Below are 17967 nucleotides of genomic sequence, written 5' to 3'. Positions count from 1 at the left end.
CAAAGTTTGGATTGTTTCAGTTAATTCTTTAGTGTCAGGATTGTTTCAAAACCTAGCTGTTTATTTACAAAGAACAGGCACTGCCTTCTTTGTTTAACATGAGGAAACGCTTTGCTCACAGTTCCAAGCTCCTTTCCAGCCAGCGGTTTATGCAGTTTGTACTACCAGGCAATACTCAGCAATGTGTCCTACCGGCATAGCTCAGCTCCCTCAGAAGACTTGCATCACGTGCCTGCGTTTTGGATGGTGGCTCCTATTGTTCCAGATAGTTGAGTCCATAAAAGACATTAATTGTTCCCTTTTGCTTAATGGGAATGAATAGGGCTGCAATACCTTCTGTTTCCAACAAGCTTTAACACGATCCATGATGGAAGGAACATCATAAGGAGATGTGTTGATTTTTCAAGAAGCAGCAAAGTCAGTCTGAAAACTCTACTTTTCTTCACTACTTTCTTTCACCAGTAAAGCACAGTTGATCATACAGTGTCTTCATCCTGTAGACATCCCAACTCTGTGGAAGCCCTGGCAAAGTTAAGTCTTTCAGTAGCAATAATATGGAATTCCACCAATGGAAGCAATTTTAACTAGGCCTAAGACTTTTAGAGATTAACCTGCTGGTTAGGCTTCCCAGTTGAAAAGTAGTACATTGCACCTTTTCTTGTTTTAAATGATTTGTAAATGAGCTGTCTCTAATGAAAAGGTTAGGGAGACAAGGAGTTAATTTGGAAACCAGGGTTAGCTTCAATGACATTCAGAAATTGCCACATCCTTTCTGCACGACAAACAAAACTTTCAATAGGTCTGTGCAACTCCAAAAATGCATGTGGCAACCACTGACTCCAGCTCCTGGCTCCAGAGCTTTGCTTCTCCTCCATGTGGGAACATCTCATGGTCTTTTCCAGTGATTTTTCTCATGGGTACAGTGTAGTTTTTCCTCCCTTCCTTCAGACTACAGACCTGAACACATCTCTGAGCACCTGAGGTAAGTGACACAGGTCTGGGCAGACCTCCTGTAGTCTGCTCACATTTTTTATTATGCTGCCCAACATCATTGCTCATAACCACATTCAAACACAGCCATGCCTTACAGACCAGCCAGGCACTATCACCATAATTCTCCACTTGGAATTCTCTTATGTCTGCACAGTATGACACAACTCATTGCACTGCAGGAGGGGCAGCATTGCTCCTTAATCCAGGGATGTTTTGTTCAGTGGTTGGGCTTTTTCTCAGCTTTGTGCTAGCAAGACACGCTTTCTGCTCTGCTTCAGAGGAAACAGTGCAGGAGCCTTGCTAACAACAACCTTCTGCTGCCTATTCTCCACTGCAGAGGACACAAATGCTTTTTCTCAAGAGACAACACGGCTTTTTTTTGTTGTGGCTGCTACTTCTCACGCTTCACTTTATGAAAGGATGTGTTTCCAGCTTAATATGTGCATAAAGAGCAAAACCAAAGAAGCCCCCCAGTTGTGTGAGTGATGTTACAGCATCTTACCTCCCATGGCAGCACAGCAGCTTCCTCACTCTGGTGCATGTCAGCACGAGTGTGAAGTGCCCATGGGCAGCACGATGGGCTGTTACAGGCACCTGAGAGCTTTCCCTTGACTGTAACTTTGGTTATTACTCCTCAGGTTTCTCTTTACCTCCAGCATCTCAAAGAGCAATGGACTGTCCAGGCTACCTAACACAGAGCTGCTCTGAAAACATGATGCATTAAGATCCTTTTCCACGTAAGACCCCAACAGTGAGATCTCGGCAGTTTCTGTATGCATCGTACATGTGAGCTCACGGTTAACACATGCTGAGGCAGGGTCTGATGTGTCAGAGGAGGTCTTCTGGGTAGCTGGAGGTGAGCACACACAACCTTGCTAAATCCCCAAAAGCTCATGAGTTTGTCTCAATGGCTCTTCAGTACGTCCTCTGTCGCTACACCCAGACTAAAGGGAACAGGAGAGAATGGGAGCTGTTGCCTGTAGAAAATGCACTCTTTTTGCAGAAGCTGTTTGTGACTGCCATCCTCATTGTCTCGTGGAGCACTCGCATGGCAGGCAAAGCCTGGTACCTGCTAGATCGCTTCTGCCTGAGAAGCTCTGGCAGTGTGATCCAGCGCTGTACCCATGGAATAATTCTTCCCTGATGTTTTTAGCAGCTGAGCACTGAATTTAGTATTTCTGCAGAAGGCAAAAGCAGGTAGGGATAGGACCCTGGACCAACAGTGTTTTATTGAGAATATATGGGCCAGCTCTACATCCAGGGAGGGGTGGAGGCTGTGGTGTTGCCTCCTGCTGTTAAACTCCCACTGCTGAGAGAAGGGTGTCAATGCAAATGAGGCACTCTGATCTGGGAACAAATGGCTGATTTTATCCAGGCCCATGGGAGATGGCTCTGCAACAGAAAGAGGGACGAGGGCTGCTGTTGCAATGACTTCTGCTAGCAACCATCAGCAGTTACTGCTGTGCCAGGTTTTCTGTAGTAATCTCAAACTTTCAAACATTTACTAAATCCTTTTTTTGGCTGAAATTTGGCATATGCACTAGGAATTTTTTAAGAATACCATTGCACCTTTTTTCACCCAAAGCAGCCTGATGGTTTTCTGTTCTCATTTTGGGGATTCCTGTTCTCATTTTGGGGATTCTTTCTGGCTATTGCAAATGTTAGAACAATTCAAATCATATTGACATTTTCTTATGTTTTCCCATCTCTAAAAGCATTATTAATGGACTTAGAGTTTGTCATTTGTTAATCTCTATGCATCATACAAAAAAAAGAGATCACTATTATATGTAGTCTAGTTTCTGCTTTCATTTCTTGTTGACTTATCTCCTCTTGAGTACGGGCTTGCAACAGCCGCTGTTGCAGGCTTATTACCCATAACCTACATCTGCATTTGCACAAAAACCTGGAATGAAAGCAGTGGATTGAACATGTCTTTCTGGATAAAAGTGGACTTAATTCTCTATTGCCTTTTACTTGGGTGGAACAAACACAATGACGCCATATCGTTGTATGTCATGTCACTGTATCTCATGTAAACAGCTCTACAAAATGCAAAGCATTTGCCTGGTATTGTACAGCTCCAGAGTCCTTTGACTCTTTGTGGTCCAAGAGTCATTAAGATACATCTGTTGTGGTTTAACCAGGCAGGCAGCTAAAACAACCACATGGCTCAGTGGGATGAGGGAGAGAATTGAAAAGAAAAATAAAAAAGGTAAAACTTGTGGGTTGAGATAAAGACAGTTTAATAGGACAGAAAAGGAAGATGATGATAATAATAGAATATACAAAACAAGTGATGAACAGCACAATTTCTCACTACCCAAAGCTGATGCTTAGCTAGTTCCTGAGCTGCCCTGCCTCCTGGCCAACCCCCCAGTTATATACTGAGCATGATGTCACATGGTACGGAATATCCCTTTGGGCAGTTTGGGTCAGCTGTCCTGGCTGTGTCCTCTCCCAGCTTCTTGAGTGCCCCCCACCTTCTCGTTGGCAGGGCAGCACGAGAAGCTGAAAAGTCCTTGACTGTTTGGCAACAACTAAAAACATCAGTGTGTTATCAACATATTTTCATCCTAAATCCAAAACACAGCACTATACCAGCTGCTAGGAAGAAAATTAACTCTGTCCCAGCCAAAACCAGGACAACATGTCAGATCTGAGTAGTATTATCTTTTCTTTAAAGTTTTGTAATAATGAAGAGATGCCACACTAAAAAGAAAAACTTTCACTGACTTGAACTGGTACAGGCCAATGAGTTACGATGAAACCATTCTTTTTACTGGATAATTCTCACAATGCTTGCTGCCAATATGAAAGTGCAGCATGGCATGTTACGTTGACTTTGTACTCTAAAGTGTTTTGTAAGAAACTAGTGATCTCGCCTCTTAGATGCAGTCAATAGAAATATCCTATAACATATGCAAGGTAAGTAATTGCATTTCCCCAAACAATAAAGTTAGTTCCATTGCTGGCTAGTTTGTCCTTAATCCAATAATAAACCTTTAGTTGTTCAACTCTGAGAAAATCTTTTTGGTATCAAAAAGCTGACAAAATCCATAGTGTTTGTGAGTAGGGAAGTAACTCTGTGTTGGTAGATTCAGACTCCACTACTGATTAGCTGTTGGTACACAATAAGTAGAGCTTGTCCAAACAGCAGTTTCTGCAAAATTTGGCTTTGCATTTGCAATACTCTAAGTCATTTGCACCATTAAATCCATGAATAGCCACTCTTAGACCAAAAACTGTATACACATATCTGTTTTCCTTAGGTTTTATTTCAATCAGACAAATCTTCTGATGCAGTTTGAGCAGCAGCTCAACCTGAAGTGGAGGCCAGGAGCCCACAGTGGAGGGTGGGAAGGGCGAAGGACTGCATCAACCACTGCAGTTAAACAAAGTGCTTGTTAATCTTTACCCTTAGTGTGCAAGAAGCCTGAGAGAGCGAGCTCTCATCTGGAAGAGTATTTGGAGAGAAGTAGCAAACATGCTATAAATTAACACCCTTGCTGACTTAATGGAAACCTTCCTGCCTTAACAACCTGCTAGACAGGGGTGTGATTGATCCCGCTACCCGGCAGTGCTCACTACCACAGAGGAAATCTGTGTATGCTCTGACAGACGGGTGGAAATGGGTGCAGTGAGAGCAGCTGTCCCAGCCAAAGACCTGGCTGTGTCCACGGCATTCCCCGCAGCACTGGCATTGCTGGGTGCTACGCCTCCGTGTGTGCTGCAGCCACAGGAGATTTGCCACCAGCAAGGGCACAGCTGAGATTTATTAAAAGGAGCTGTGATTTATACAAATCGTAAACAGCCTGAGCGCGCTGTGGTTCAGCTGGACTCAGGTCCGTCTTTGCCTCTGAAGTTTCATGTTACCAGGAACCTGGCTACAAAGATGTAGCTCCTTTCATGTGATGTCCTGCCAGGCTGGGTCACAAGTGCGCTATTGAGAGTGTGGGTCTCCTCCTGTATCTATCACTGGGTCCTCCTCTGCATCTCTGTGGGAGTTATCAGTCCCTCTTCTTTATTATAAGGAATTCTGTGCCGTGAATTGCTAAACCACCCAGTACCTCAGCCATCTAGGAGACGACTATAAAGGCAATTGCTCTGTCAGCTCTTTCTCATGCCTGTTCTGTGGATGTGCATGCATAATCCCACCAAGGACTCTGGGCTAGCAGATTGTTTTGTTATAATCAATGACAAATTTGCTAAAAATTAGTGTCTTGCTGTTGTCATTTTATACATATTTTTGAGGGATGCTGTCTGAGAGGCTGGGCATAGGGAGTTGGGGAACACCATGCAGTGGGATCAAATGAGGAAGCATCAGGAGGCTTTGGGTCTCCTTTAACACTGGTCTGAATCTGCCCTGATTAATCCTGACAAAAAGTTGTTTCCAGCATTTGGCTTGCAGGAATGAACTGGGAGGATCAGTCCAAAGCTGGCCTTTGCTGTCAGGAGGAGGTATTTTTACATACAAGCCTTCTTCTGGTGCAAATATTAGAGGAAGGGTATTTCCCTCAGCGGCGGCTGAGCAAAGTGAGAAGGAGCAGGGAGAGGTGGTGGTGCTCACCTTGCTGATGTGCCCTACAGTAGGTTGCAACCAGGACTTCATCTTTGCTTGGGATTTTATACTGCAAATAGCTATTGCATGTTTGCTTTTCAGTGAGGAAACAAGACCTTTTTAAATAGCAAAGCTTAGGGAGCAGTTTCTAGTGCCCATGGGCTGGGTACTCCTTTTGCCACTTCTAGAGGAGGTTGTGGAGGCACGAATAAACTTGCATTTAGGTAACTGGCCTTTTGGGGGCTGCTTTAAAGCATTTTGACAACACACTTTCCTCTCTCCCTTGTACACTAAACAGCAGGTTTCAGCACGCACAGCTTCTGGGCTTGGGCCTTGTACATTTAGAGCAAGGGAATTTTCTGCTGTGGTTTTGCAGTCAATAATTCTGCTGTGGTTTTGGGTCAATAATTTCTGCTGCTGCCAGAGTTGCTCCCTGGCCTCTCCCCCATGCCATGCAGATGGCAGGGGAGCCTGGGGGAGGCAGCCCAAAGGCCAGCAGCCCCATTTCCCCATGACCAACTGCGCAGGACAGGGGACAGCCCCGGGATGGGGTGGCAGGAGGGACCCTCCATGAACACCCCCCCAAGGGTGTTTCATGGACATCTGTTGGGGTAGAAGAGAGAAATGAGAGGGACCAACATGGAGGTGCATTGGATTTGGAGGTGCTTTGCTATGTTAGAGGTATTTCAGGTAGAAAGGTGGGGAAGGTATAACAGAAACCTCAACTATGGGCCTGTCTCTCTAACCTTGTCTCAGTGTCCCTGGGGCGAATGGCCATGCCAGCCTGCCAGCAAGGGCTCCCCATGTGTGAGAGAGGCTGCAAATGTAGGAGTAGGGTGCTTGAAACTAGAGAGATTTTGATAAATGTGTGAAAAGGAAGAAGCTGCTCAGCATTTCCTCTCTTGAGCAAGAGGCCGCTCAGCTCTCCATGCAGCTGAACTCCATGTGGGTCGTGGAGCGGAAATCAAGCATCAAGCAGAGGTGCTGGCACTGGGAAAGCCCAGGTGGGAGCAGAGGCAGGCACCCGTGCAAGCAGCAGCAGCAGCAGGAGCTGTTCCCACCAACACCCCCCCTTACCTCCCTGGCTGGTTTTCCTTCCTCCCTCCCCCTTTAAGAAAAATACTGCTTGTCTTTGGATTCATACTTGGGAGTAGGGAAAATTCGTTCACTGAGCAGCAGTTTGGCTTAATTTTCCTGTGTTTCTAGGTGGGGGCTTGGACCAGGGCTATTTATAATGACAGTGTTAAATCTAAGGTCAGACCTTGTTGCTGGCTGTGATGGCTGGCAGAAGGTTTGCCTTCTAATCTTACTTCTGCTTTTGCATCTCTTTCATCTACACAATTCAGGGTGAAATGTTCCTGTTCTGTTCATGGCTTGGTTTTATGCCTTTGTTGAACAAGAAATACAAATGTGCTATGTAGTAGTGCTTGCTTACTCTTCATTGGAAATTACCTTACCCATGTAAATGTGATTTATACCCTCCTTAAAAAAGAAAGGGCAAAAGAAAGTTGGAGCCATACCAACCTAGAGGCAAAAGCTACCAGGAAGATAAAATGCCATTCAAACACAGCAGCTACTGACCCACTGAACAGGGCCAGAAGCAGCTCTCTGGCAGCGGTAGCCTGCCAAGAAATCAGGTGCTGCTGCAGCTGCAGCCATCAAGTTTTTGTGTTTTTTTTAACTGTGTCACTTGAAACATGGCCATGAGCATAATCCGAAGAGAAAGGCAGGGCAGAGAAGGGTAGTGGGCAGTCCTCCCACCAGGCTGTCTCCTCGCAGCTCCACCTCCACCTGCCCTTTCCCAGCTGCCTGCACTGACACGTAGCTCTATTTAAACACCGCTCTCTTCTCCTGTCTTCTGCTGGTGCATTTTCATGGAAACCTCTGCCTTTTTTTCTAGTGAACAGGGAGACGGTGAGCACTTCTCATGGCTTTCTCCATTCCCATGGACAGAGCCTCTCCAGACCTCTAATGGCATCTTGATTATCCAAATCCAAATTTCTTTCAAGCCTTTCTCTATTGAAATGGGTAATGCCTCACACATCAGTTGTCCATGCTAGAGCCATGAGGATTTGGCATTTGCAGATATGCAGGAGGAAGTGCAATGAAAGGAACCATTTTCGCAGTAACTGTATCTACCAAGGACTGTATTTATGTTAAGCCTGGGTATCGTCTCAGCCCAGTGCAGTGTGCCACCCATGCAAGACTGTTTATTTTTCAGTGGATTGTACCTCTGGCGACTTTCCTGATTTCTGGCTGCTGCTAGGCTCACAAAAGTGCCCAGGTCCTGACCAAGCCTTGCTTCTCTGGTGGGTTTCCCCATGTTGCTGCCCATCTAGGGTGCCCATGAGGTTGTTTTGATCAGGGGGGTGCAATGACTGCTGTAAGATGGGGAAAAAACTGCAATGCCTCCAAATATCTGTTAGCTTTTTAAGCTTCTGCCTGCTGTTTTGGCTGATAGCTCGTGTATGCTGCAAGCTTTCAAACCCTTCTCTGCTCAACATGGCATTATCTCCCCTGTCCGCACCAGGCTGGCACTGCCTGGCATTTCTGCCAACGCGAACCCCTGCGTTGGTCAAACCCCCATAATTATGTTAATTTTTGAGCACCACTTGTAGTGTTACTTGGCCTAGTCCTTAATTGTATGAACAGTGGGACAGCAGTAATATCAGGCATTGTAACAGTCTCCCCTTATACTTCAGTAAGGACCTTTCCACTGCAAAGACTAATACTATGACAGTCAATTTTTCAATGGCTCTTCTAAGGAGCAGCACAGAAAAGGAGAATTTACCATTAAAGACATAAGATGCCCATCTGAGTGGGCACACAGCAGCACAGCAGCTCCCAGCCTGGCAGCCCTGCACCCAGCAGCACCAGGCGAGTGCCTGGATGGCTGCTCCAGCTTTGCTCACTGCCATGGACCGAGCTCCCAAGTCTTATGGCCATAGAAAATAATGGAAAATTTTGCATTATGGAGTATGTAACTCACTTGAGACCAAGCTCTACAGAGACTGCTTAGATCACTTCACATGTTCCCTTGTCTTGTAAGTCCTTTTCTGAATAGGAAGCAAAAAACCCCAAAACCCAAGAAAAGGAAGTTATTCCTCTGGAGTGCTTTGACGAGTGCTATTTGTAAACCCTTTAAACCCTTTCAATTAGTTTTTTCCATCATGGAAGCCTGGGAGGCCAATATGTGCTCTTTGTGGGGTGTTTCAATGAGACGTGGCCACATCTGTGAAGTATTCCCGTCCTGGAAATGATTCCTGCCCCTCTGCCGTGTCAGAAATAGGCCCAGCTGGCAGAAGCCAAGCCTTTCAAAGCAACCATTAGTTTCTTCTATTTGTGATTTTGGGTCTGGTTTTGGTGGTTTTTTTTTCCCCTCCCCCAATTAATACACAGAAGACTTCTCCAATTAGCCCCGAGTGACTTACAGCTTAGTCACTTCTGTCGAATCCTCGGAAAGTCACTGCAGCCGCAAGGAAGTGTTGAACAAGTTTTAAAGGAAAAATGAGCCTGCCCTCTAGCTGCTGAGCGCACGCACGTCTCCGTTTCCTTGGCTTTCCTACAGCAGGCAGGACTTAAAATCAGTTTTGCTTCCTCCTCTCATGCTTCCTGGGCTCTGCTGCTTCTTGCCCTGCTCAGAAGCTCCAGATGGGTTTGCTACATGGTTCCTCTGCATGGACGTGACCACCCGGATGGCCATTTGCTGATAAAGTATGACTGCGTTACTTTTGCACAGTAAAGCTGATTCTTCAAGGCGTGGGGCAGCAGTTTGTGGCATACATTCACCTGCATTGCCTTCATCACAGTGACACACCAGTTCTTGAAGGGCAGGACCATTCCCTACAGCCCTCAGAGTCTGGTAGTACACAGCACCGAAGGTCAGCACCTGAATTTAACCCAGGTGTCAGATAAGGACCACAGCAAAAATGAGTTTGAGTGCTAGTTCAAATACTTACATAAATATTCCCTGCATCTTGAAAAATGCAGGAGAAAGCAATGGGCCACCTGTGGGCCAGAAGGCTGATACTCTTAAAGTACAATGCTCCTGAAATGCCAGAAAGGTTCAGCATTTTTGAGTTTTAAATGATAAGGAGACAAACCAATGCTTATATGTGCTTGTATATTCTGGCACAGAGGCACAGGGCACTGTACAGATTGCTGTACAAAGCAGAGACAGGGGCCATGGATTAAGAAGCTGATGGCTTGAGGCACGCGTTGCTTCAAGAAGTGGGGTGCACCTTGAAGATCTTCAGGCTTTCAGGCTGAGTAATTAAATCAGCTGTGAGGAGACAGTAACTCAGTGTGGCTGGATAGAGAAATAGTTTAGAAAAATCAGTGGAAAGAGGGAAGGTTGCACTGTAAGGATCTTTCCATGGTGTTTCCTTACTTTCTCTCTGTTGTTCTGGAGCCCATCTAAAAGGCCCAGAATACAAGATCAGGCCCTGAGCATACCATAATGTAGGAAAAAAGGAGGAGAAAACAAGAGTGGAGAAGCAGAGCTAAAGGACCACTTCTCCCTCTCTCATACTAGGCAGTTGCTATATGTATTCTGCTTGGTTACATTGGCGAGGGACAAAATGATTTTAGGGGTATCAGAGTGGTTCTTTCTTTGCTGTCCATGGTGAAGACGGGCAGTGGCCATTCACAAATTAATTTCTCCAAATGGTCTGACAGGGAAAAATGGTAAACCATGTCAGAAATGTTGAAAGAGTTTTTTTCAGAAAAGTCAAAGAGTTTGTTTCAGAAAAAGGAAACACCTGACACTTTCAAAATGGACTATTCTGTTTTCTAGCATTTGCAATGGAAGGCAAGAAATGAATGTTTGGGGAAAGTGGCTTCTTTTTTATTGCTGCCTCTGCCTAATGCAAGTGCTGGAGATAACATGGATCAGGTCTGGATCCTTTCTTTGCCTGGGGTGACTTGGACACCCATTGCCCAAATTTAATGACGAAGAAGTTCTTCCATTAGTAACTGCGAATACGTGGACATCCTGGCTTCAGCTGGGCTCATCTGAGTGACCATGATGCTGGCAGTCCTTGAGGGGTTTCCATTGACCTCTTCTGCAGACACCGTCTCACTTTTCTGGCAGCACTTAAGGGCTGACCGAGGCAGAGAGGTATTTAATAACACAGCGGTTAGGCCACCGTGCTGAGAAGGGAGCAAGACTAATTGAATTAACTCTTTTGGAGACAAAACATAATTCATAATCAAAACTTCCTGTTTCTTGGAGAAATAGCCAAACCACAAGGCTGTGGTGTTACATGTTTTCTCTGAATAAAAATGGCTGTAGGGCGCTCAAAATTTAACTGTAGAGCTGAACAATAAAATCCTCCCTGGCCCCTGTAAGAAGCTAGTAAGAGGGAAAGAGGAAGACCACTTTAAACCATTCTAATTTAATTTTTTGCTTGAAAAGCTTGAAAAACTAACTAACCTGCACATTTTGTGGCAAGCGTCTGCCACCACTAAATGTTTAAAAGTAAAATATACCATTTCCTCTCCACCAGATGTTTGGTTAAGGTGGTGGGACAGAGGGGTAAGGAGGGCAGCCAAAGGGGGACGAGCTCTGGGAAGGCTTTGAACATGATGGGCAAACAGGGGACAGCCATAAGCAAAGCCCAGGGTGGTGGAAATTTCTTGTGGGGGTCTCTGGGGGTGCAATGAGGAGCAAGAACTTGCTGGGGTGATGAAAGGTGGTCCTTGGGACGGGCCGTTGGGGCGGGGGAGGTTTGCAGTGGTGCCGGGGGTGCGTTGCAGTGTGCTGCACCTCAGCTTACATCTTCAATAGCAAGGTTGAGACATATGGAACAACTGGCAGAAACGGCGTGTCTGAAAGTCATGTTTAATAAGGAATTTCCCACTTTGGAAGCCACTAGGTGGCATATGAGGTGTAGCAGAAATGAAGCAGCACAGTCGCTGGAGGCAGAACAAGCTCCTCAGGGGTCAGGCATGGCAGCAAGGGCCATCGCCCGGCTGGGGAATCATTGCGCAAGAGATGGCTTGTTGCAGTAACTCCATATTCTAACATGTCATAAATATGTGGGTGTTGTGGGGTTTTTTCTTTAAAAAAAGAAAAAAAAACTGGGGTTTTGTAGGATGTGGTATGTTAACAGGCAGGAACCAGCCCACGGTTCTCCATGGGGACCTCCCAGTGTGCCTCTGTCCCCCTCAGAGTGCAAATCAAGGGACGTAGCCACCCACCCCCTTGGCAGGCCATGTCTGAGCCTTTGTAGCTGTTACCAGTTACCTCCTGCTATGTTTTCGCTCCAAATTTAAACAGAGCGTTATTTTACATGAACATTCACCAGCTAGGAATTTATCTCTGGCCAAATATATTTTATAAAGGTCACTGAACAGCCACCATTAGTCTCTACCTACTATTGCAGGGGACATGTTGAAGCAGTTGTCCAGCTCTGCCACCTCTGTCTTGGATTGAACCATTTGGTCATTTTCTTATGGCTTTTTTTGGTTGTTGTTGTTTGTTTGCTTGTTTGTTTTTAATCCTCGAGTGGAACAAACTCCAACAAAGATCCCATGCAAACCCAGCTGACTAATGAAGGCTACTTATTTCTAGCGATGGGTCACAAATACATCTTTGTTTCAATAGCTAAAAGCATCTTCTACAACATGCTTTTGATTCATTCCTCCCGTGGTATTTACAAGTAATGCCACAGAGGTCTCTTAAATTCCCCCAGTGCAGCGTTGGCATACACCAGCTCAGAAACAACCCTCTGAATCCTGGCCCTCTGAATCACTTGGTCATGGCACAGACTGATATGTTCTCCCAGCTATTCAGCTTGCAGGAATATTGCCATTTAGAAAAGAAAACTTAGTTAATCAACTGATGGAATAACGTGTTGAAATATGTGAAAAATAAAGGGTACTTCTAAAAAAAATGTGGAAGCATAAGTAGCCCTGGCTATACATGGGAGGTTACAGGTTCCACCTACTAATGAGTAGGAAGAGAGAGGCAGAGAAGTGTTTTGAAAGGCAAGGAAGGGGATTACGACCTTACTTCTGCACTGGGCATCTTTTGTACAACTGCCATCAAGCACCTGTGAAAGCTGTAGGCTGGACATGTGAAAGGTGAGGGCAGGGACATGTTCCCACTCTATTGCTTGCCATAAGAATCCAGTCCCTAATTTGATTATGAACTACAGCAAGCCCTGGAGATGGCTTGCTGCCTTCATCATTCTGCCCCAGCCAGTATGTGAGTAGTATTGGCTGGATGGTCTCCATCGGAGTCCTACCAGCTATCAAGGACCATAAAGACATATATGCTTTCTGATACTTGAAGTTTTGAGTGGATTTATACATGAAGCAATAATTTAGAAGTTTTATGAAAGACTTGCTGGTTTGACTACATGTGCTTTTCAGCATAAACACCACTTAGGGCTTCTCAAAGCAAACCAAAGTGGTTGCTGTTGTAATTTCAGCATTAGCTGTCAAAACATCCCTCCTGATGGTTCTCTTGTTCCTGTGGTATGTGGGCCTGCGTGGCTGGCTTTTGGCTCTGCAGTTCAGAAGAATCTGTAGAACTGAGCAAAAAGATGAAGGGAATCCAGCCACTTTGAAAAACAAAACCAAACCCCAACCAAACAAGCCAGTTGTTAGTAATTTCTGGCTGAATTTCTCCTTTTGTCTACGGATTCAGGCTGTAACAATTGGGTGTGGGGGCTCAATATGTTTTTGCTATTTCAAAGTAAATAGCTCTGTTATATGGGAGCAGTGATAGACCTATACCGTGCTATTGACATTAGCAATAAGAAAACATGCATAAAAACGTTGAAGTAGCATTGGATTTACTGTGAAGAGAGAAGGTGCTAAAGGAGCCCAATCTGCCTGTCTCAAACAATCATTGTCTCCTGCACTCTACTTACTTCTGGTATGTTGCCCTCTCCCTCCCTTCTGCAGAGTGCTTCAGCTTATTTACAGCTCTGCTAACAAGTGCTTCCCCAGCAGAGGACCCAGCTACTGATCCAACCCTGCCAGATAATGAGCCTGTCCTTGCCATTTGAGTTCATGTAAATAAAGGACAACTAACTCACCAACTGGTGTCCCAGGCCATGCAGTAAGAGGTACGTAAACTCTGTATTGCCTAAAGTAGAAGAAGATTTACTGTTAAAAGCATTTACTTTTGACATGCTGATGCTGCATGGTATAGCCACACAGGCACAGAGACCTTCTTGTAACAGGAACAGATCTTGGAGCAGAAATTCCCATCAGGAACACCCAGATGGAGATGGTTTTGCTCTCACAGATGTTGGAGAAATCAGAAATGTCCACTGTCTACTTTAGGATGAACCTAAACTGTGGGGGCCTTTGACAGAAAGATCACAGAGATCTTTATCTCCACGACAGCCTAGAGGTCACCAGAAAGGTATTTACTGGGAAATGAAACACCAAGAGTCAGTCCCTGCTCATGCCTGGTTTCAGCCTAGAGCTCTGCACCCTCTTGACAACACCCAGCAGGATGGGATAAGGCATGCCAAGGGGGGTCCCCTTCCTTGAGGAGAGCGGTTCCACCTTGTTCTGGTTAAAGTTTATTTGCAGAAAACTCAACCCTTGCTTTTCCACAGCCTGACTGCTCTCCTCCCTGCAGGCTGGCTGCTCTCCCAGATGGTCTGGGATAACCAGAGATGGTCTGTCTTGCTTGGAGCAGAGATTGTGTGCCTGAATTTTTGTAGCACTGTGGTCTTAGGTTGGTTGCCTGAACTGATGCCTTCAGGTTTTTGACGTTTGTCCTCTAAGGAGCTTAATCAGTTCCCAGTAGTGTCACATTCAGCTGGGTTTTGACAGTAAAACAGGCTACTGGCTGGGTGCTAGTAGGTGAGGTTGAAGAAACACGATGTGGACTAGAGGAGGAGATCCCATGTTGATCACAAGGAAGGATGCTACAAAGGACTGACCAGGATCCCAGGTCTGGGCTGTAACCATATCACATCTGACCTGTTCTGCAGGGTCTTGGCTACGTGAGCTGGGCTTCCATAACCCCAGTAGATATGAGCAGAGGATTTTTCTGCTGCTATTGCAACACCGGTTCCCCCAAGAATTTTAGCTGAGGTTACTACTGTTCCACCCAGACTCCTTGAAAAAAAAGGTCATTCTGGCCCCATTTCTGGAAAGAGCTTAATTGCTCACCAGAAGCTAGTGGCCTGATCCAACCTCAGTGATGTAAGGCACAGATAAGGAGGGGCCCTGGTCTTTGGCCTCAGGCCATGCCAGCAATGAGGACATGCCTGCAGCACTCTGTCAGCAGGGATGTTTTTTTCCCTACAACTGCAACAACAACATTTTTATTCTACAAATTTTCTACAATGTTGACTGACAGAATTGTCTTGCCCTACACTCAGCCAAAATAGCTAATCTGGTAAAACTTTGCAAAGTAGAGGCTGATCCAGGGTTTTGCACTTTGATACTGCAGTAGAAATGTTTCTTAGGACTGTGGGAAAAGAATAAGGTTCCTCAGGCTGTGCTAGGTTTGTGTGCGATTTCAGTGAAGAAGCTCACAATCACATGTGTTTAATTTTCAACCCGAAGCTTTTAGTGCATGTTCCTAGCTAAAGGGTAAACTTTGATTTTCCAGGCACTGCATTGAGCTATGTGGCACAAACCAGAAGCAGATCACTTGCAGAGCACCAGACAAGAATCTGCAGGTCTTCTTCACTGGAAGGTCCATAATGTAAAGACTCAGAATGAGTTCACAATTAAAAAAGATTTGGATGCATTCAAATTTTGCATGTTGAATGCTTAAATATTTTGAATATGAATGTTTTGAATGTTGAAATATTTTTATTAGACTATGAAATAAAAATGTTCTGTTTTGGCAGTGCCAAAATAGAACTTCCAGCCTTACCCAAATGGGTGTTTACATTTTTTTCCTATGAAATGTCACTGAAATCATCCTGTTTCCTGGGGATTCTGGGTTTCAACACAACTGTGTTTTCCCATGCACACCATTCTGTTAGAAAATTTTCAGCTCTTTCTAGCTATGATGTTATTGACTAATACAGAGTCAGTCCATCTATCTGCTGTACAATTTTGCTCTAAGAAATTCCCTCAAAAACAGCATTTTAATAAAAGCTGCACCGATGCATGTATATTTGAAATCTGGTTAGAAGCATCTTACCTGCAGTGTGCTATATTCTGAAAGAGCATTATCATTACAATAAAATCTCTCTTCTCTTTCATCTGTGACCTACTTTACAGTAATTTCTATCAAAAAGCATAAATGTCTGCTGAATAAAACTCTATACATTGCACCTTTTATCTTTTTTTTTTTATTAACCTTAATGAATTAACCTCTCAGAAGTCCAGCTGGCACCTAAGGTGATGTTCATTGCATGTGTTGGGCAACTGAGGACCTGGGGAGGCAAAGGTCTGACACGCCGGGTGCGTTACCATGTGAGCCTGCACCAGAGCCTGTGAGACCGTCAGCAGCAGCCTAATTTCCCAGAAGCTTGGGACAGTTTTCTTTTATTATATGGGTACCTTCTGCTGAACTTAGTCATAAGATAACTGTAGGGGAATAAAAAAAACCTCTTCTGGCATGAAGACTGTGGAAAGCCTTAAGATGTTTTGCTGTTCCTCAGTTCCTATACAATCTACTGTACATGTGATGCAATGTTTTACTGTAAAATGTAGGAGATTCAAATTGCAATATGCCAGGAAGTGAATCAGTAAAGAGGAAAAGGAGGGAAATCAAAATAGTTCCAGATCCTCTGCTTGTCCTTGAGTTCCTCTGCCAAAATGTGGTGCTTGCACTGCCCTGTATTTATAGTTTCCTTTATCATGAGGCGGAAGAACTGGACAGATACCAGGAAAGCTAATGGGCTGACTGACTACGCAGTGGCACAGTAAATGGGAATAGTCATTATGTCCTGACAACTGTACCAAATACGCAAGGTGAAGGAGGGAAAGACTGTCCTGAGTAATCGTTCTGTAACTGCACAGGCAAGAAGTGACAGAAGACAAAACATTTTTCCACTTGGAAATGTTATTCTTTTACAGGGCCTTATTTTCCTCCTGCAATAACCTGTTATAAACATGAGCAGCACAATGAGTAATATGTCCTAGTTAGAGGGTCAGGAACAAGCCACAGAACAGAAATGCCTTTTTGAATCACTTGGTGCAGTGATTATATTTGCTGAAAAAAAAAATTCTGAAGGGGTTTTCATTCCGTTTTATTTTACTTTATTTCTTGCATTCTAGCAGTTGAAGTTGATAGTAATGGTAGCAGCCATAGAGTGTAATTATTACAGTTGCTGTTCTGATTTGGTTTAAGTTCCTTGAAGGCAAGACTTTTCTGAGCTGCAAATCACGGGCACTCTGGTGAGTGCTTTCCTGGCTTCCAGAGAGCGATCAGCAGTGACAGCTAAAGATCCTATCTATTATTTATCAGCTTTATCATAGTTTTGAGTTTTGCCCTTTATATCATGCAGGCAGTGGAGTGGAGTAATAAAACACTTCTGCATGGGAAATGATTTAACAGCGCATGGATTGATCCAAAAATAAACCTGACCAGCATCCAGGTACAGGGAACATGGACACTAGAAGCTTTATGGAAGAGGTGGATTGCCAAATGCTGGGGTTTCTGTATTGATTGCTCCTCATGATATCTTTCATTTTTTAAAAACTGGAACATTCATCCATGCTGAAAATCAGAAAAGGCACTTTCATTGCCCATTTCTGCGGAGGATGGTGGGCAAGCATGTGCCAGACACTGCTGTTATTACCAGAAGTGCTGTGCCAGCTTGGAAAAATGACCTTTCTGTTACTGATCCTGGGTTGAATTTCCACCGAAAAGCCTGGCTGCTCCCCTGTTGCTCCAGGACATCCCGTTTGTGGGAGCAGCATGCCTCTGCCCAGCCTGATGTGCTGCCTCAGCCCAGTGCCTGATGTGCTGCACCACAAGGTGCTGGTCCATGGCAGTCCCCATAAGAAAGGCACCCAGACTCTCTAAAGTATCATTTTAAATGCCGTTTATTAGAGCTAACACTATAAAGATAAAATAGCATAGATAATCTTACATCCCTTTAGATGCTAGGAACCTTGAGCAGTGTCCGCACACGCAGCATGTTGTGCAGACCCCTCCGCAGAGAGCATTACCCCAGTTTGGTTATTCGAGCTGTTACAGAATTTTCGTACAAGATATACATCTGGTCATCATTTCTACTGTCAGACAGAAAGGATGTTGGCATCACAACTTCTTGCCACACTTTTGGATAAAGGCAAGGCCACGCTGGTGATGTAACTACTGGTACCAAGCTCCTGCCCTGCAACTGGCCGGTGAAGCTTGTCCTGCGGCCACGGGGTACCCCAGCACAAGGACGCAGTGCACACACCGGCTAACTGCTCCCTGGGTCACTAGCTCCTCTATGCACGGTGGTCCTCCGATCAGGATCACTGCGCCG

At 44.9% G+C, this 17967-nt stretch overlaps 1 long non-coding RNA gene across 2 annotated transcripts; it reads left to right on the top strand.

The window, feature by feature from the left end:
- The first annotated feature begins 885 nt into the window (after positions 1-885).
- On the top strand, positions 886-15722 carry LOC129201484 (uncharacterized). 2 transcript variants are annotated; one of them, XR_008575422.1, is made up of 3 exons: positions 886-982; positions 13469-13632; positions 15141-15722. It is a non-coding gene; the product is annotated as an uncharacterized LOC129201484 (long non-coding RNA). The 2 variants fall into 2 exon arrangements; XR_008575423.1 differs by lacking the exon at positions 886-982 and adding an exon at positions 1722-1849.
- The last annotated feature ends 2245 nt before the right edge of the window (positions 15723-17967 follow it).

The sequence above is a fragment of the Grus americana genome, chromosome 1 (genome assembly GCF_028858705.1).
Source record: "Grus americana isolate bGruAme1 chromosome 1, bGruAme1.mat, whole genome shotgun sequence".
Taxonomy (NCBI): domain Eukaryota; kingdom Metazoa; phylum Chordata; class Aves; order Gruiformes; family Gruidae; genus Grus; species Grus americana.
Note: the sequence above shows the minus strand (reverse complement) of the source record. Positions and strands in the feature narration are given on the sequence as shown.